This window comes from Schistocerca americana, chromosome 7 (genome assembly GCF_021461395.2).
Source record: "Schistocerca americana isolate TAMUIC-IGC-003095 chromosome 7, iqSchAmer2.1, whole genome shotgun sequence".
Lineage (NCBI taxonomy): Eukaryota > Metazoa > Arthropoda > Insecta > Orthoptera > Acrididae > Schistocerca > Schistocerca americana.
Window position 1 is genome coordinate 559,269,297 of NC_060125.1, and position 12,585 is coordinate 559,281,881.

Here is a 12,585-nt window from a genome sequence, read left to right on the forward strand (position 1 = left end):
GGTTGCTTAAATGCCTCTGCGCACGCTGTCTTCGTGATTTGTATGGCAGTGGTACATACGGAGTTGTAATATATTTCTAGATTCATCTCTTAAAGTAGATTTTCAAGGGATGGTTTCCATATATCTTCAAGGATCTGCCAGTTCAGTTGTTTTAACATCTTCATATGTTTATTTTGTCATCAAAAAACCTTTTAAGATTTTGGAATACATCATTGGTTTGTACACACACACACACACACACACACACACACACACACACACACACTGCTACAGATAATTCAACACTGGTTGTTGTTCCTGTAGACCCAGAAGCTGCGAAAGTGTACCCGCCGACACTCTCCCTTGGTTTGAAACAACCTTTGACCATTCGTGCTGCCCTTATTTATATCCATTCCATATCAGCTGTCAGTCCTCTTTGGTGTGGGTCCTACACACTTCAGCAATATTTTAGGATGCGTCACATAAGTGTTTTGTATGCAGTCTCCTTTGTAGATGTGTGCAAACTTGGAAGCTACACCTACATCTATACTCTGCAAAGCACCATGAGGTGCATGGCAAAGGATATATCCCATTGAACCAGTTATTAGGGTTTCTCTCTGTTCCATTCACATACGGAGCATGGCAAGACTGATTGTCTGAATGTGTGTGCAGTAATTGTTCTAATCTTATCCTTACGATCCCTGCATGAGTATATCACCAGACTAATCGTTTAAAGCCTGTTCTTGAAACTTTGTTAACAGACTTTTTTGCGATAGTTTATGTCTGTCTTCAGGAGTCTGCCATGTGGTTGTTGTTGTGGTCTTCAGTCCTGAGACTGGTTTGATGCAGATCTCCATGTTACTCTATCCTGTGCAAGCTTCTTCATCTCCCAGTACCTACTGCAACCTACATCCTTCTGAATCTGCTTAGTGTATTGATCTCTTGGTCTCCCTCTACGATTTGTACCCTCCACGCTGCCCTCCAATGCTAAATTTGTGATCTCTTGATGCCTCAAAACATGTCCTACCAACCGATCCCTTCTTCTAGTCAAGTTGTGCCACAAACTTCTCTTCTCCCCAATCCTATTCAATACCTCCTCATTAGTTACATGATCTACCCACCTTATCTTCAGCATTCTTCTGTAGCACCACATTTCGAAAGCTTCTATTCTCTTCTTGTCCCAACTGGTTATCGTCCATGTTTCACTTCCATACATGGCTACACTCCATACAAATACCTTCAGAAACGACTTCCTGACACTTAAATCTATACTCGACGTTAACAAATTTCTCTTCTTGAGAAACGCTTTCCTTGCCATTGCCAGTCTACATTTTATATCCTCTCTACTTCGACCATCATCAGTTATTTTACTCCCTAAATAGCAAAACTCCTTTACTACTTTAAGTGTCTCATTTACTAATCTAATCCCCTCAGCATCACCTGATTTAATTTGACTAAAATCCATTATCCTCGTTTTGCTTTTGTTGATGTTCATCTTATATCCTCCTTTCAAGACAATGTCCATTCCGTTCAACTGCTCTTCCAAGTCCTTTGCTGTCTCTGACAGAATTACAATGTCATCGGCGAACCTCAAAGTTTTTATTTCTTCTCCACGGATTTTAATACCTACTCCGAATTTTTCTTTTGTTTCCTTTCCTGCTTGCTCAATATACAGATTGAATAACATCGGGGAGAGGCTACAACCCTGTCTCACTCCATTCCCAACCACTGCTTCCCTTTCATGCCCCTCGACTCTTATAACTGCCATCTGGTTTCTGTACAAATTGTAAATAGCCTTTCGCTCCCTGTATTTTACCACTGGCACCTTCAGAATTTGAAAGAGAGTATTCCAGTTAACGTTGTCAAAAGCTTTCTGTAAGTCTACAAATGCTAGAAACATAGGTTTGCCTTTTCTTAATCTTTCTTCTAAGATAAGTCGTAAGGTTAGTATTGCCTCACGTGTTCCAACATTTCTACGGAATCCAAACTGATCTCCCCGAGGTCCGCTTCTACCAGTTTTTCCATTCGTCTGTAAAGAATTCGCGTTAGTATTTTGCAGCTGTGACTTATTAAACTGATAGTTCGGTAATTTTCACATCTGTCAACACCTGCTTTCTTTGGGATTGGAATTATTATATTCTTCTTGAAGTCTGTGGGTATTTCGCCTATCTCATACATCTTGCTCACCAGATGGTAGAGTTTTCTCATGACTGGCTCTCCCAAGGCCGTCAGTAGTTCTAATGGAATGTTGTCTACTCCCGGGGCCTTGTTTCGACTCAGGTCTTTCAGTGCTCTGTCAAACTCTTCACACAGTATCTTATCTCCCATTTCATCTTCATCTACATCCTCTTTCATTTCCATAATATTGTCCTCAAGTACATCGCCCTTGTATAAACCCTCTGTATACTCCTTCCACCTTTCTGCCTTCCCTTCTTTGCTTAGAACTGGGTTGCCATCTGAGCTTTTGATATTCATACAAGTGGTTCTCTTTTCTCCAAAGGTCTCTTTAATTTTCCTGTAGGCAGTATCTGTCTTACTCCTAGTGAGACAAGCCTCTACATCCTTACATTTGTCCTCTAGCCATCCCTGCTTAGCCATTTTGCACTTCCTGTCGATCTCATTTTTGAGACGTTTGTATTCCTTTTTGCCTGCTTCATTTACTGCATTTTTATATTTTCTCCTTTCATCAATTAATTTCAATATTTCTTCTGTTACCCAAGGATTTCTATTAGCCCTCGTCTTTTTACCTACTTGTTCCTCTGCTGCCTTCACTACTTCGTCCCTCAGAGCTACCCATTCTTCTTCTACTGTATTTCTTTCCCCCATTCCTGTCAATTGTTCCCTTATGCTCTCCCTGAAACTCTGTACAACCTCTGGTTCTTTCAGTTTATCCAGGTCCCATCTCCTTAAATTCCCACCTTTTTGCAGTTTCTTCAGTTTCAATCTGCAGTTCATAACCAATAGATTGTGGTCAGAATCCACATCTGCCCCTGGAAATGTCTTACAATTTAAAACCTGGTTCCTAAATCTCTGTCTTACCATTATGTAATCTATCTGATACCTTTTAGTATCTCCAGGATTCTTCCAGGTATACAACCTTCTTTCATGATTCTTGAACCAAGTGTTAGCTATGATTAAGTTATGCTCTGTGCAAAATTCTACAAGGCGGCTTCCTCTTTCATTTCTTCCCCCCAATCCATATTCACCTACTATGTTTCCTTCTCTCCCTTTTCCTAGAGACGAATTCCAGTCACCAATGACTATTAAATTTTCGTCTCCCTTCACTACCTGAATAATTTCTTTTATCTCGTCATACATTTCATCAATTTCTTCATCATCTGCAGAGCTAGTTGGCATATAAACTTGTACTACTGTAGTAGGCATGGGCTTTGTGTCTATCTTGGCCACAATAATGCGTTCACTATGCTGTTTGTAGTAGCTTACCTGCACTCCTATTTTTTTATTCATTATTAAACCTACTCCTGCATTACCCCTATTTGATTTTGTATTTATAACCCTGAATTCACCTGACCAAAAGTCTTGTTCCTCCTGCTACCGAACTTCACTAATTCCCACTATATCTAACTTTAACCTATCCATCTCCCTTTTTAAATTTTCTAACCTACCTGCCTGATTAAGGGATCTGACATTCCATGGTCCGATCCGTAGAATGCCAGTTTTCTTTCTCCTGATAACGACGTCCTCTTGAGTAGTCCCCGCCCGGAGATCCGAATGGGGGACTATTTTACCTCCGAAATATTTTACCCAAGAGGACGCCATCATCATTTAATCATACAGTAAAGGTGCATGTCCTCAGGAAAAATTACGGCTGTAGTTTCCCCTTGCTTTCAGCTGTTCGCAGTACCAGCACAGCAAGGCCGTTTTGGTTAATGTTACAAGGCCAGATCAGTCAATCATCCAGACTGTTGCACCTGCAACTACTGAAAAGGCTGCTGCCCCTCTGCCATAACAGTTCCTTTAGGATCTCTGTGACACTCTCCAACGGTTAAACAAACCTTCATTCGTGCTGCCCTTCTCTGTATACGTTCAATATCCCCTGTTAGTCCTATCTGGTATGGGTCCCACACACTTGGCCAGTATTCTAGTACCAGTCACGCGAGTGATTTTTAACAATCTCTTTCGTTGACTGATTGCACTGCCCCAATATTCTACCAATAAACCGAAGTCTACCATCAACTTGACCCACGATGGAACCTGTCTGATCTTTCCATTTCATATCCCTACGGAGTGTTACTTGCAGGTACTTATATGAGTTGGCCGACTTTAACAATGACTCATTGATATTATAGTCATAGGATACTACCTTTTTTGTTTTGTGCAGTGCAAAATTTTATATTTCTGAACATTAGAGCAGGTTGCCAATTTCTGCACCACGGAATGTGTGGGACTCACCAACAGCGAAGATTGCAATCTAAAGTGACACCTGTGAAGTGAGGTTAGCTGACAAAGTCTCAAAAAAATGGTTCAAATGGCTGTGAGCACTATGGGACTTAACATCTATGGTCATCAGTCCCCTAGAACTTAGAACTACTTAAACTTAACTAACCTAAGGACAGCACACAACACCCAGCCATCACGAGGCAGAGAAAATCTCTGACCCCGCCGGGAATCGAACCCGGGAACCCGGGCGTGGGAAGGAAGAACGCTACCGCACGACCACGAGATGCGGGCTGACAAAGTCTCAGAAGACATTAATACAGCGAAACATGAACAAATCTTGTACGCTAAGCAGCAATGCAGTGTTGATCTAGTTGTATCAGTGAGTGATTTACACAAACTGTGAAAAAACTTACCAGTGATAACAAAAAATAAAAGAAAAACAAGACACTGTGATTGCCACAAAGTCTGAAGAAGCAACTCAGTCATCGAGAAACACAGCAAGACAGTGTGCAGAGGATGTAGAAAACAATATGCCGTGTACTATTGCCGGAAATAATGAAGTAAACATCGCTAATCTGAGGCAAAGTTCAAATACAGGCCTGGAGTGTGTCAGAGAAGCAGCGCTTACCACCATCACCAATCACAACAGCAGCAAAAAGCCTGCAAATTCATCAAGAGGTAATTTTCCAACGAGAAATAACGTTGAAGACCCAAGCATTGCTAGAGTGGCATCTAGTACAAACGTAAACAATGAATGTGTCAGTGAAACTCAATCCCAGATTAAAAAGAAACCAAATACAGACGTAAACAATCTGATGGATGAAAACTCTTCAGAAGGCATCAATATAGACTGGCAAGAAGTTAAGAACAAGCTAGGAGGCAGAAGAAATTCGACTGTAGCGAAACAAGAACATGAACTGCCTAAAACCACTGAAGTCACCGAAAAAGAAAACAAAACATCTTACAAGACTGTGCTACAAAATGGAAAATCTGGTGAACAGTGTTTGAGGCCCACTATAAAAACGTTTGTGAATGCCAGTACTAAAAACAGAAATAAAGCCATAATAGGTATTGGCGATGAAAAAGGAATGCTGTATGGTGACAAAAAAGCCTGGTTACATCTAAGCAAACTAAGAGGTGGCACCACAGATGAAACTGTAAATAACTTCTTACAGAACACTTTCCCAAATCACAACAATTTTACAGTTGAAAAACTGCAAACAAAGGGAATAAATAATGGCTTCAAAATTGGTGTTGATTTCGACCTCAAAGATAAAATAATGGACAACAGTATATGGCTGAAGAACATTGTGATAAAACGTTTTTTATTCTGGAGGATACCCAGTGCACCAGTGCGATAAACTCCCAAGACCGAGAACATTCTAGTGAAAAAGGAAATGATATCTTTGAAGAAAATGCTGACTTAGTTCTAGCGAGTGTAAATGTGTAGTGCCTCAGAACAAAGCTTGATGCATTGTCACCGTTTATTGACGAAGTGAGACCTGATGTATTATGTATATGTGAACACTGGCTAGCCCAGCCGGAAATAGAACACTACAGAAACATTGAATATTTAGGAATGGTGAATGCATGGTGTAGAGAAACTGCTATCCATGGTGGTGTGGCTGTGTATGTAAACAGTAAACTCAGTGCCAATAAAAGTGACTTAAGTAAATTTTGTGTAGATCTAGACCTAGAATTAGCTGCTTAGGGACTGTCAGATGCCAACTTAATTGTTCAAATGGTTCAAATGGCTCTGAGCACTATGGGACTCAACTTCTGAGGTCATCAGTCCCCTAGAATTTAGAACTATTTAAACCTAACTAACCTAAGGACATCACACACATCCATGCCCAAGGTAGGTTTCGAACCTGCGACCGTATCGGTCGCACGGTTCAAGACTGTAGCGCCTAGAACCTCTCGGTCACCCTGGCTGGCACTTAATTGTTGTTTCTGTGTACTGTTCCCCAGATGGAAATTTTGAAAATTTCCCCAACCAGTTGGAAAGCTGTCTGTGTCACCTAAAGTACTTAGGGACAAAAATTGTTTTATATGGAGACTTCAACATTCATATTGGAGAAGGTAATTATAAACAAAGACCTTTCATGAACTTAGTAAACAGCTATGGGCTATTGGTAGGAAACTCTCTACCAACAAGAGGAGCTATTTTTCTTAACACAATTGTGACAAGCCTAAATAGTTGGGACTACAAAGTAAGTGTGGTAGATGCTATATTAGAAGATCACCATGCAGTAATCATGAAGTTATGCACAAACTCAGTAAGTACACAACAAATTCCCAGCTGGCATTCAAATTATATATTCAGAAATAGAGTTATTACAAAGAAAAGCTTAGATGATTTCAAAACTAGTGTCTTCTATAGATTGGCACCAAATAATTGATGAATTGCCACCAAATTCTGCATTCAATCACACGTTCCAGACCCTTAAAATGAAATTTTATGAACATTTTCCATTAAAACCTCAAATATTTTCAAATGCTAAATCAAAATGTAGACAAAAAATAACAAAGTAAAGAGGTGGTATACTCCTAGACTAGCCAAAATAAAATGTATTCTCCAAATACCAAATGACAAGATCAATGCTGCTAAAGATATAGATATCAAGAATAGACTGTACTCTAGTTATTTACAGATCAAAAGGATCTACAGAAAGGAAGAACAAAAAGGAAAGCAGGAAAGCAATACCAGATTTATTGAAGAAGCTCACAATCCTTGTAAAGCAGCATTGGATCTGGTTAATGACTACAGGAAAAAGCCTACCTCTTGCTCTAATTCTTGCAGTCCAGATGAGTTTAATGACTATTTTATAAAAACAGTGGAAAACAAAGTAGACGAAATTCCTGACTTTGGGATAGATCCTGCAATTGCTGTGAAATTTGAGAATAAATGCAGCATGGCAATGTCGATGAGAGTGTATCCAAAAGAAATAATAAAAATTGTAAAATCTACAAATCTTCAGGGAGCCCTGATATTTATTGCATGTTCTGTACAATATTAAAAACTATAATCAGTGAAATTGCACAGGCATAAACAGTAGTAATAAATAAATGCCTCTATGCAGGGGAAAGTAGCACGCACAGTGACTGTTTACAAAAAAGACAGTTCACATGAAGTGTCAAGCGACAGGCCCATATCTATAATACCAGCACTAACGAAGGCGATGGGGTCGATAATAAAAGAACAACTATTAAGTTACTTTGAAGGAAATAGTCTCTTTAATGATGCGCAACATGGCTTTTGGAAGGGCAGGTCAACAACAACAGCTGTACTTGACTTAGTTACAAACATAAGTCAGGGTTTTGAAGACAAAGAGTTGTTCTAAAAAGGAGAGAATGTTGTACAGGCAGTCCAGCAAGCAGAAGTCTTGTTCAATGCAGCTAAGGCCTGGTTTATCATGAACAAAATGAAAATTAATGAAGAAAAAACTCAGAGGATGAAATGCAGCCTCAGCAGTACTAGAGCACTGGGTAACACAGCAGATTTTAAACTTCTCGGCTTTCTCATTGATACCAAACTAACCTGACAACAGCACACCAAACATATATGTTCCAAACTTTCACAGATTCTGTACTTCTCGAGGAAACTGAAAAGTATAGTACCAGAACAGTACCTGCTAACTGTATACTATGCAACGTTCCAAAGCCACATCAGTTATGGGCTGTTCTTTTGGGGCCATTCTGCAGGCTGCATGAATGTGCTTTTACTGCAAAAGAAAGCAATGAGGATCATTACTTCAAGCAAAAAACAGGCCAATGTAAACCAGTTTTCTCCAGGTTAGGAGTTCTGACTGTTTACAACCAGTATATATTGAATTGCCTCTTCCACATAAAGAGAAACCATGATATCTGCAGAAAGCGAATTGAAGTTCGCAATTACAGCACTTGCAACAAAGACAGTATCGACATGCCAAGGTGTCGATTAGCAAACACACAAAACAGCTTCCCAATGGTGGCCCTAAAATTGTTTAATGCTCTACCTCATGACATTCAGGCTTTACCATGGAAGCAGTTTAAAACCACAATTTTGTGTAAGCAAAAGAGCAACCCTTCTACAATGTTGAAGAATTCTTCTCTAGTAATTGCATAGTGTTTACTTGAGCTGCAGCTCAGTTCCATGACTCCAACAGCAATAGTTATATTTAATTTCAATATATACGTGTATCTATTTTATTGTTGTGATATTATTATAATATAATTTATAACTTAAATATGTATTGCAGTATTAAATTACTATCATAGTAGAGTTGTATTCATGCATTTTGATAATGTTGTATCTTGACACAGCTGTCTGTCCAGCTGTGGCTGGTGAATGTCAGAGAATTGGTAATAAAGTAATAATAAAAGAAGTTGCTGGTTTGTGCACCAATATGTTTAATCCTTGATGGAATCTGTGGTTCAGAATAAGAATGAATTAAAGGTAAACTGTACAGTTCACTAGCACAATATTAAAACTTTTCGTATGTACTATGAATCCCTATCTTAAGTTCAAAATAGATTATATTCTGGTACGAAAGTTAATATCATGTTGCTGGTAGGTATGCTGCAAGCACAGAGCTGAAAAATCTCCATATTTTCAGAATCAAAGTAAAGGACAGCTAATTGGACATTCCAGTAATTTTTTAGTGTTTATGCTGTTCAAAACACGTCCAAAATGTAAACATTTATTCTGAAGGTCACAGTTGATATATTCCATAACTCAAATACTTTATTTACCTGTTTTCATAAAACTCTTGAGGGCATTATTATATAGTTTCGCAATCTGTCACATGTTGTTTTGCTTAATGCTTGTTTGGACATTGCTGTCGAAAATTCTAATTTTTTTAACTATTCACTGTTGTCTGCACTCGCAATGTCGCTATCAGCGGTTCACGTGGTGATAGTACTTCCTCCATGCATGAATTTTGTTGTGTTAGTTGAGTAGCTACTAGAATCTACAGATATTTACGTTTCCACGTCCAGTCACAAATAATTTCGCCAGTCATCGGGTTCGCCATGTTATTCGCGAAGTAAATTGATATGCGAAAATTCCATCGCTTGAAGACCCACTGACTTGGGTGTAGATTGTTCTTTCTGTTTCTCACACTCCACTATTTGCTTAAGGCTTCATGAGGATACAAAACACAACAAAATTTCCGCTAGTAAAAAATAACAATAATCAGCAAATGTGTTTCCTGAGCTTATGTCATACATAGAAATTTAAACCGTAAGAAAAGCTGTGAATGTGACTGGCTGCTACAGCCAACAGCCAGTGTTGCCAATTTAGCGACTTTGTTGCTAGAAATGGCTTCTTTTGCCTTCGTCTTAGTGACAAAAAAAACTTTTTAGCGACAAAAATTATTTAGCGACTTATCTGGCGACTTTTGGAGTACTGACGACTTTTGAAGTACAAATAAAAACTATTTTGGGCCAGTATTTTCATTAACAAAACTAAGATTTTAACTATAGAATGAGTACTACACTGACTTTGTTCTAGATTTACTAAGTTAAATTACGTTCTTAGCTGATCATGTAGATTTACTAAGTTAAATTTAAGTTCTTAGCAGATCATGTAGCATTGTTCAGCATTTAGTAAACCTGAATGTGGGAATTGCCTACAAAGTAAGAAAACCTTAACTATAGAATAATTCATTATTCATCACCCACTAGCCTGTTATCGTCGATAGCATATCGATCTATAATTCTTCAACTTTTGAACTCCCTTTATTTTTCGAATTGACAAAAAACATACGTAATATTAAGTATAATAAAATACGTTTCTGTCCAGCAACCTCTAATTTTTCGAAATGTTAACTCGCAGTCAAATTATTACCACATGCACAGTGTTAACGCAAAAACAATTCGGTGGGGGTATTTCAGACATTATTATGTTCTAAACAACGAACAATAGGACTGATATAGAGTTACCGAGTGAGTAGATTGTTTCATGACCTCTAATTCGCCTGAGTTTTAATGTATTTTCAGTGATTATGAATTGGTGAACCTTATGTTGTGGTAGCTTACGTAATGGATTTACCGCAGAAGAAGAAGCAGTACGCTCAAAAATATCAGGATGCAAGGGAAGCGGAACTTGAATTCAATAGGTGGTTGAAACCCGTCATTGGAGACTTATCCAAGGCAAGATGTCAAGTATGTGCAACAGAGTGTTATGCTAAATTGTGTGATATTAGAAAACATTCGAAAACTTTTAAGCATAAACAACAAATTGATTTTAAAAAAGACACAAACCACAAATTGTTCCGAAAACAACAGTTAGAATAGCAAGCAGAGCTGAAGGCGCCCTTTCTTTATTTAATGCTGAACATTGTTCTATTTTAGCTGTAGATCATTTAGGAATACTGTGTAAGAAGGTGTTTTCCGGTGATGAGGGCGCTAAAAACATGCAATTACATCGTACAAAGTGCACTAACATTATAACTGAAGCTTTGGCTCCATGTTTTACACAATCACTGATTGAAGATATAGGTAACCAAAAATACAGTGTACTAATAGATTAATCCACAGATGTATCAATATCTAAAATGCTAGGTATCGTTATACGGTACTATAATGTAAACAACCAAACCATTAGATCAGCATTTCTCAAACTCGCTGTAGTAGAAACTGCAGATGCAAGAAATCTGGCTGCTGTTCTTGTGAATTCTTTGAAAGATCTCAAGCTTCCAATCGCTAATATGGTAGGAACTGGCACAGATAATGCTTCTGTAATGGTTGGAATAAACAATGGGCTTTTCCAACAACTCAAGAGAGAATATGGTTTGAAGTATTTGGTATTGATCCGTTGCATTTGTCACTCTCTTCATCTTGCAGTTTCGCACGCCTCAGTGAATACCATACCTAGAAACATAGAGTTTCTTGTACGGGAAACCTACAATTGGTTCTCCATTTCACCCAAAAGACAAGACGAATATAAGAAGGTTTATGAGGCAATAAATTGTGGAAAACAGCCACTAAAAATTTTGAAGGTCTGTGCAACACGTTGACTTTCAATTGAACCAGCAATACGAAGAATTCTGGAGCAGTGGGAAGAACTAAAGCCATGGTTCAAGACAGTTGTTACACTGCCAATCTTTCGTACAAGATGTATTGTGACAACACAAATCATCTTTACATATTTTACCTTAAACATGCTTTAAAATACGTACAAATAGCAATAAAAGCTTTTGAAGGAGAAGACAATGACCCCACTAAATTACTAGATACACTTGTGTTTCTCATGCAGTCACTCGGACAAAACATAGTTTTTCCAACTGTTGATTTATTGACGACACCAGTTCCAAGCGAATGTCCGTACGCAAATCCGAACCTTGGCTTTATGTTTGAACAGAAATTGTCTGAATCAAGTTTGTCTGAAGAAAATAAAGTTTATTTGAAGAAGAGATGCATTCAATTTAGTCTGAAACTCATAAAAGTAATTCAACAAAGACTGCCAAGTAACGTTACGATCCTGAAAAAAATGTCAATGCTGAATGTTGAAGAAACACTAAAAGTGAATGAAAATAATGCTGTAGCGGATGTAGCCAACGAATAGGTTTTTAGTGGCGATTTCATAGACTGCATGCTGCAAGAATGGCATAATATCAACTTCATTAGGTGGAATAACACTACTAACACTGTTCGATTTAGGAGCGAGGTTTTTGCAGTATAAAAATGCCGCAGGGGAGAATCCTTTTTCTTTGATTTCACACCTAGCAATGACTGTTCTATGCCTACCGCATTCAAATGCAGAAGTGGAAAGAATATTCAGTTCTATGAACGTAATAAAAACTAAACAACGTAACAGATTATCGTTAAAGACAATTAATGCTTTGATCATATTGAGAGACTAGCTGAGGAAACAAAATAAATATTGTGCATCTTTTGACATAGCGCCAGACGTATTGGAGCTTATTGGAACGAACAAAAGTTACTCTTTTGCGACAAAACCTGTTGAACTGCAACATCATGTTTTGAGCGACTTTCAACCCTCTACATCAACTACAGTTCTGTCAGAGCATGAAGCAGAAGAGTTATTCGATCTTCTGAGTGACGACGATGAATAACTCACATACCTGTATGTATGTATTTTGTAACGTAATTTGAGTTCTTGCTTTCTTTTGTTACAAATGTGGTTGTATATTTCTAGTATATTTGACTACTGTGATTGAAACAACAATTTATGTGTTGCGTCAATTATGATAACATGTT